The 6,000-nt window shown below is 41.6% G+C and overlaps 1 pseudogene; it reads left to right on the top strand.

Annotated features, from left to right (window-relative positions):
- The first annotated feature begins 4,339 nt into the window (after nt 1-4,339).
- LOC148041443 (rop guanine nucleotide exchange factor 7 pseudogene) lies at nt 4,340-4,864 on the top strand (annotated as a pseudogene).
- Nucleotides 4,865-6,000: the final 1,136 nt, after the last annotated feature.

The raw sequence follows: 6,000 nt of genomic DNA, 5'->3' as shown, positions 1-6,000 counted from the left end.
GAACCCACTTCTTTTGAGCAAGCCATGGGAAAAGAAAAATGGGAGAAAGCCATGGATGAAGAAATGGATGCCTTGGAAGCAAATGCTACATGGGAATTGGTACATTTGCCTAAAGGTAAGAATGCAATTGGCTGTAAGTGGGTTTATAAGGTGAAGCACAATGCAGATTGTTCTGTGAACAGATACAAGGCAAGATTAGTAGTCAAGGGGTATGCACAAACATATGGCATTGACTATGAAGAAACATTCAGTCCGGTTGCAAGAATGGCAACCATAAGAGCAGTCATTGCTATGGATGCATCAAAGGGATGGTCTTTACATCAGATGGATGTAAAGAATGCCTTCTTGCATGGTGATTTGCAAGAAGAGGTCTATATGGAGCAGCCACCAGATTATGTGCATGATGTTCATCCTGAGTTTGTTTGCAGGTTGAAGAAAGCCTTGTATGGCTTGAAGCAAGCACCTAGAGCATGGTTTGACAAGATAGGACAGTATCTTGTCACTATTGGCTTTCAAATTTCCAAGGCAGATTTTTCACTTTATGTGAGAAAAACAGAGAAAGGTATTATGCTACTTGTCATTTATGTTGATGATTTGATTATGACAGGTGACAGTGATGAAGATATCCTTCATGTGAAAATGCTATTGAAGCAGAAGTTTGAGATGAAGGATTTGGGATAGCTGCGTTATTTCTTGGGCATTGAGGTGATTAGATCACCAAGTGGGATACGGCTCTTGCAGAGGCAGTATGGATTGGACATGCGGTCCAAATATGGGATGACAGGCTGTAACCCTATTTCAGTTCCTTTGGAGCAGAATGTGAAGCTGAGTGCAGATGCAGGTGAGCTTCTGGAAGACCCTACTATGTACAAACGCATAGTAGGAAGTTTGATTTATATGACTATTACCAGGCCAAATTTGAGCTATGCTATTGGATTGGTAAGTCAGTTTATGCAAGCTCCAAGGAAACCACATTTGGATGCGGCTAGATGCATACTCAGGTATGTGAAGTCCACATTGCAGTATGGATTACTTTATGAGACTGGGGTTCAGATACAGTTGTATGGATACACTGATGCTGATTGGACTGGTAGTATTTATGATAGACAATCTACCAGTGGATATGTGTTCTCTTTTGGGAGTGCTGCAGTCACTTGGAGCAGCAAGAAACAGCCTACAATTGCCTTGTCGAGCGCAGAGGCTGAGTACAGGGGCACAGCAATGGTTGCATGTGAGGTAGCTTAGTTGCATAAGCTACTTTATGATATGCATCAGTCTACAGATTGGACCAGTTGTCATTTATTGTGACAACATGAGTAGTATACACTTGGAAAATAACCCAGTCTATCATGCTAGAACAAAGCACATTGAGGTGCATTATCACTATGTGCGGGAGAGGGTTTTACTAGGTCTTATTGATCTAGTTTATGTGAGCAGAGAGGATCAAGTAGTTGACATATTCACGAAGGCATTGGGCACAGAGAAGCTGCGCAAGTTCAGAGGCCTGCTTAGTGTGCACGAATTGGGATTGAGCTCAAGGGGGAGTGTTGAGATATCGAGCTCCACTCACGATATGCCAGTGTGACCGTTGTGCATTTATGTCACCGACTTGTCAGTTTGCAGATGCGGTTGGTACACCACCCATGTATAATAGCTAGATGACAACTCTCCTTATCTACTCTAGTTCGTGGCTTAGTTAGTATGCCACCTTAGTTAGTTGAGTTTGGTTTGAGACCCATATATAGGGTTCTTCTATTTCTATGTACTTGAGTTCTTTTTGGCTTACACAACTAAGAAGAGAAAAACTGTTTTCAGCCTCCACCTGTGTGTGTATTCCCCCATTGTGCAAGCAAGAAAGCTACAAGTGAGACTCCTTCCTTCTCTCCCACAATCTTGACAGAAGGACGTCTCAATCTAAGACAATGCACTCTTGCACTTTCCGGCTGTGCTACCTGCAGAGACTTGCTCCCAAAACAGAAAAATGAAAGCAACACTGGTCCTCTTACCAGAACACCGTGAACTCGGTTTGCTTTCTTGAGCTCCTTACCACGAACAAGGCTTTGATACCATGTCAAGATTGTGGGAGAGAAGGAAGAAGTCTCACTTGTAGCTTTCTCACTTGCACAATGGGGGAATACACACAAAGGTGGAGGCTGAAAACAGTTTTCCTCTTCTTAGTTGTGTAAGCCAAAAAGAACTCTAGTACAAAGAAATAGAAGAACCCTATACATGGGTCTCAATTTAAACTCAACTAACTAAGGTAGCATACTAACTGAGCCACGAACTAGAGTAGATAAGGATGGCTGTCATCTAGCTATTATTCATGGGCGGTGTCCCAACCGCATCTACAGCTAACAAGTCGGTGACATAAATGCACAACGGTCACCCTAGCATATCACGAGTGGAGCTTGATATCTCAACATGGACTGCTTGCCAAATTGACAAGCCTCACGTACATGATCAAAACTCACATATCCTATATGCGGTTGCATTTGCTTCAACCTTTGTAAATTAACATGACCAATTTGTCTATGCCATAATTCCACATCCTTATCTTGCCCATGTCCTCTCTCAACATACATAGAGTTTTGAACCACTGGAGTACCTGCATCCAAAGCAAACAATCTCCCTTTCTTTCTACCATGAGCAATCACCCTGCCAGTTCTCCCATTATGAAGCTCTTCAATGAAATATCCAAACTTATTGAATCTCACCTACAATCCTTGATCTCCAGCTAGGTTCTTAGTTATTGTGGGCACATAAAGTACATTACCAAGCTTGTTCTCAATCCCATTTTTAGTAACAAGTGGCACACTACCAATATGAGTAATTTTGTGTAAAGTATCATCACCAGTGGCAACATATTCATCATTCTGCATTTGCTCCTTGCTATCAAACCACTTAGCATGATGAGTCATGTGGTTTGTAGCTCCTGAATCCAAAAACCAGACATTCTCACGAAGAGGATGAGTCATGCTCCCACGCACATGCTCCATATCAAATAGGTGACCTCTACGCGATCCACCTCTAGGTCCATAACCTGTACCACCATAAGTGCCTGCATAGGGGCCATATTGGGCCCTTCCACAACCCCTAGACATGGCATTCTGTTTCTGATAACAATCCCTCTCAAATTGACCAAACTTCCCACAATAATGACAAGTGCCATCTCTTTGTGAAGAAGGACTAGACCGTCCTCTACCTCTAGGGAAAGATCTCCCCATGCCTCTATGCATGAAATTACCATGACCAAGGTTATCTCTTCCACCAGCAAAACCATAATTACTATGACCAAGTGAAGAGTCTCTAGCTCTAGATGAGCTGCCATGACCTCTCTGGTGATAGAAAACACTATCTCCACCTGCATTTTTGCCACTGCTAGATGCATTCAATCCCAACTTGATTTCTTCTATAAGTAGCAATCCAATAAGCTCCTCAAAGTCAGGCATAGAGCCTCCCCTAATGGAAATAGAGGTATCCAAAGATTTGAAAGCTGGTCCAAGCCCATTTAGTGTCACTGACACTAAATCATCATCATCAATAGGTGCATTAATGGATGCAAGGTCTTCTGAAATTTGCTTGATTTCTGCCACATAGTCACTGATATTGCGATTGCCTCTCCATGCACCATGTAATCTCTACTTAAGTTGTATCTTACGAGCCTCTGTACATGTTCCATACATTTTTTCTATGATTTCCCATGCCTCCTTACAAGTATTTGCCTTTTTGATATGAGGAATCAATGTTTCTGAAATACATATGGAGATCCAATGCAAAACCTTCCTATTCTTCCCAGTCCAATCCTTATACACTTTCTTTTGCTCTTTAGTTGGATGTTCAAGAACTTTTGGACATTCATCATCACCTGTTATGAGGTCCCATAGACCTCTACCCATAAAAATATTATCCATCCTGTAAGACCAAACACTATAGTTGTCTTTGGTCAATTTGTCTCCCACGATCTGAGTGATCTGTGCCGTGTCAGACATTATGAGTGCTGCAAATTCAAAAGAAAAACAACAATACAACCTGTTCAGAAATGGTATTCAGCAATATGATTGTCATACATGTGTCCAAAACTGTCATATACATCCATCCATGATGCCAACATGTCATACATTCAGTTCCCAACAAGAAACATCCAAATTGGATCCCACACGATGTCTATATAACCCAAAAAAAGCATCAAAACATGGGTCTAAAGTTGACCACTTTTCCTGTAATTTTTATGCAATTTTTTGTGCCTAGCTAAAAGTACTTGTCAAGCTGAAGTTGCAGAAGAATTGTAGAGCTTGTGCCTTCTTGGGAAACATTTTTAGATGGTAGTAGAGTCGAGGTAATGATCAGCAAACCTCGTTCTGATATCCAGGTCAATCTTCCTGCATTACGAAAGTTGGATGCAATGCTTCTGGATTGCTTAGATAGCTTCAGTGAAACAAAGTTTTGGTACGTTGACCAAGACATTGTTGTTGTGGAAGATGATGGTTATGGTGTACAAAGGCTTCCACAAAGACAAGAAGAAAAGTGGTGGTTGCCTACTCCAAAAGTCTCCATAAATGGTCTTTCAGAAACAGGAAGACGGTCCCTGCAACATCAAAGGGAATGTGTAAACCAGATACTGAAGGCTGTAATGTCAATAAATAGTCAAGTCTTGATTGAAATGGAAGTGCCCGCAGTGTATTGGGATGCACTGCCCAATACTGGAAAAACCAGTCTTGGGGAGACCATTTACAGGCATATTTCTTCAAATTATTTCTCTGCAGAAGCAGTCCTCTGTACACTAGACTTGTCAACTAAGCATAATGTAGTGGAAATGGCAAACCGGATTAAAGCTGCTATGCCTCGGGGACAGCAACCTACATGATCCCTCTAAGATTGGTACTCTGCACGCTTTTGGTGTACGTTCAAGTTATCTTGCATCAAGGCCTCTGCTGGAATAATCTTCCACGAATTGATGAGAAATCACAGGAGTTGTCAAGGTAACCAAACAATCCCCATTCAATCTGTCTTCGATCGGGCTGCTCTGCTCCCTCGGCCTTGGCTGATGATGACGATGATGATTCTTTTCTTCTACTTGCAGTGTTGCAGCAGCAACAACATATGGTGAGTCAACTTGAAAAGCTAATGGGACACACGCAATGTTATCTGGGCCAGGAGTTGCTAGTACATATAATCCAGTTGCTAGTGGTTCTGGAATCAATGGTGGAATAGACATTGCTAGCCGGTCATGAGGAATGAATCGTGGAGTTGGGAGGTTTCTGATGCAAAGAACATCTTTTGTGGCTCCATCCGTCGCTTTCAGCTTGCGCCTGCCATGCAAAACTTAGCAGTGTCTTCGAAAAGTCCATGTATTGTCTGCCTTGGGATTCTCGAAAGATATCAGAAATTCTTTGAGGATTCTGATGGGTAGGAGGCCTGAGCATTGCTATTACTACAAACTTTACAATCTCCCTGTTCTGATACCAACTGACAAAACCGAAGTGAAGGGAGTCAGTGAGGCCACTTAGATAGGAAGTTAGGAGCTCAATGTCTTCTCCTCCTCCATTATTCTCTTCTATTTCTCCTATAGTCCACACACACTAAAATGGTATCCTCAAAAGATAGATACCCCAAACTTAAAGACACTTTACATACAACCATAGGATATGACATATTTATCAACAACCATGCCATATTTCTTCAGAATTTCCATGGCATAGTGTTTTTGCATTAGCCCATAAACCATTTTCAGTCTTGATCACCTCAATACCCAAGAAATACTTCAGTTCACCTAAGTCTTTCATATCAAATTCAAATTTCAGCATTTGTATAATATGTTGTATCCCCAAGTCATCATTACCTGTGATTATCAAATCATCAACATAGATAACCAAACTTACTACCAAATGTATTTTTCGTAAATAGACTATGATTAGCCCTGCCAACAATGAATCCCAAACTTTGTAAGTAATTACTGATCCTTGCATGCCAGGCTCTCAGAGCTTGATTCAGGCCATACAC

Source organism: Lygodium microphyllum, chromosome 1, assembly GCF_053477565.2.
Source record: "Lygodium microphyllum isolate KBCC chromosome 1, Lygodium_microphyllum_v1.1.10, whole genome shotgun sequence".
Taxonomy (NCBI): domain Eukaryota; kingdom Viridiplantae; phylum Streptophyta; class Polypodiopsida; order Schizaeales; family Lygodiaceae; genus Lygodium; species Lygodium microphyllum.
Note: the sequence above shows the minus strand (reverse complement) of the source record. Positions and strands in the feature narration are given on the sequence as shown.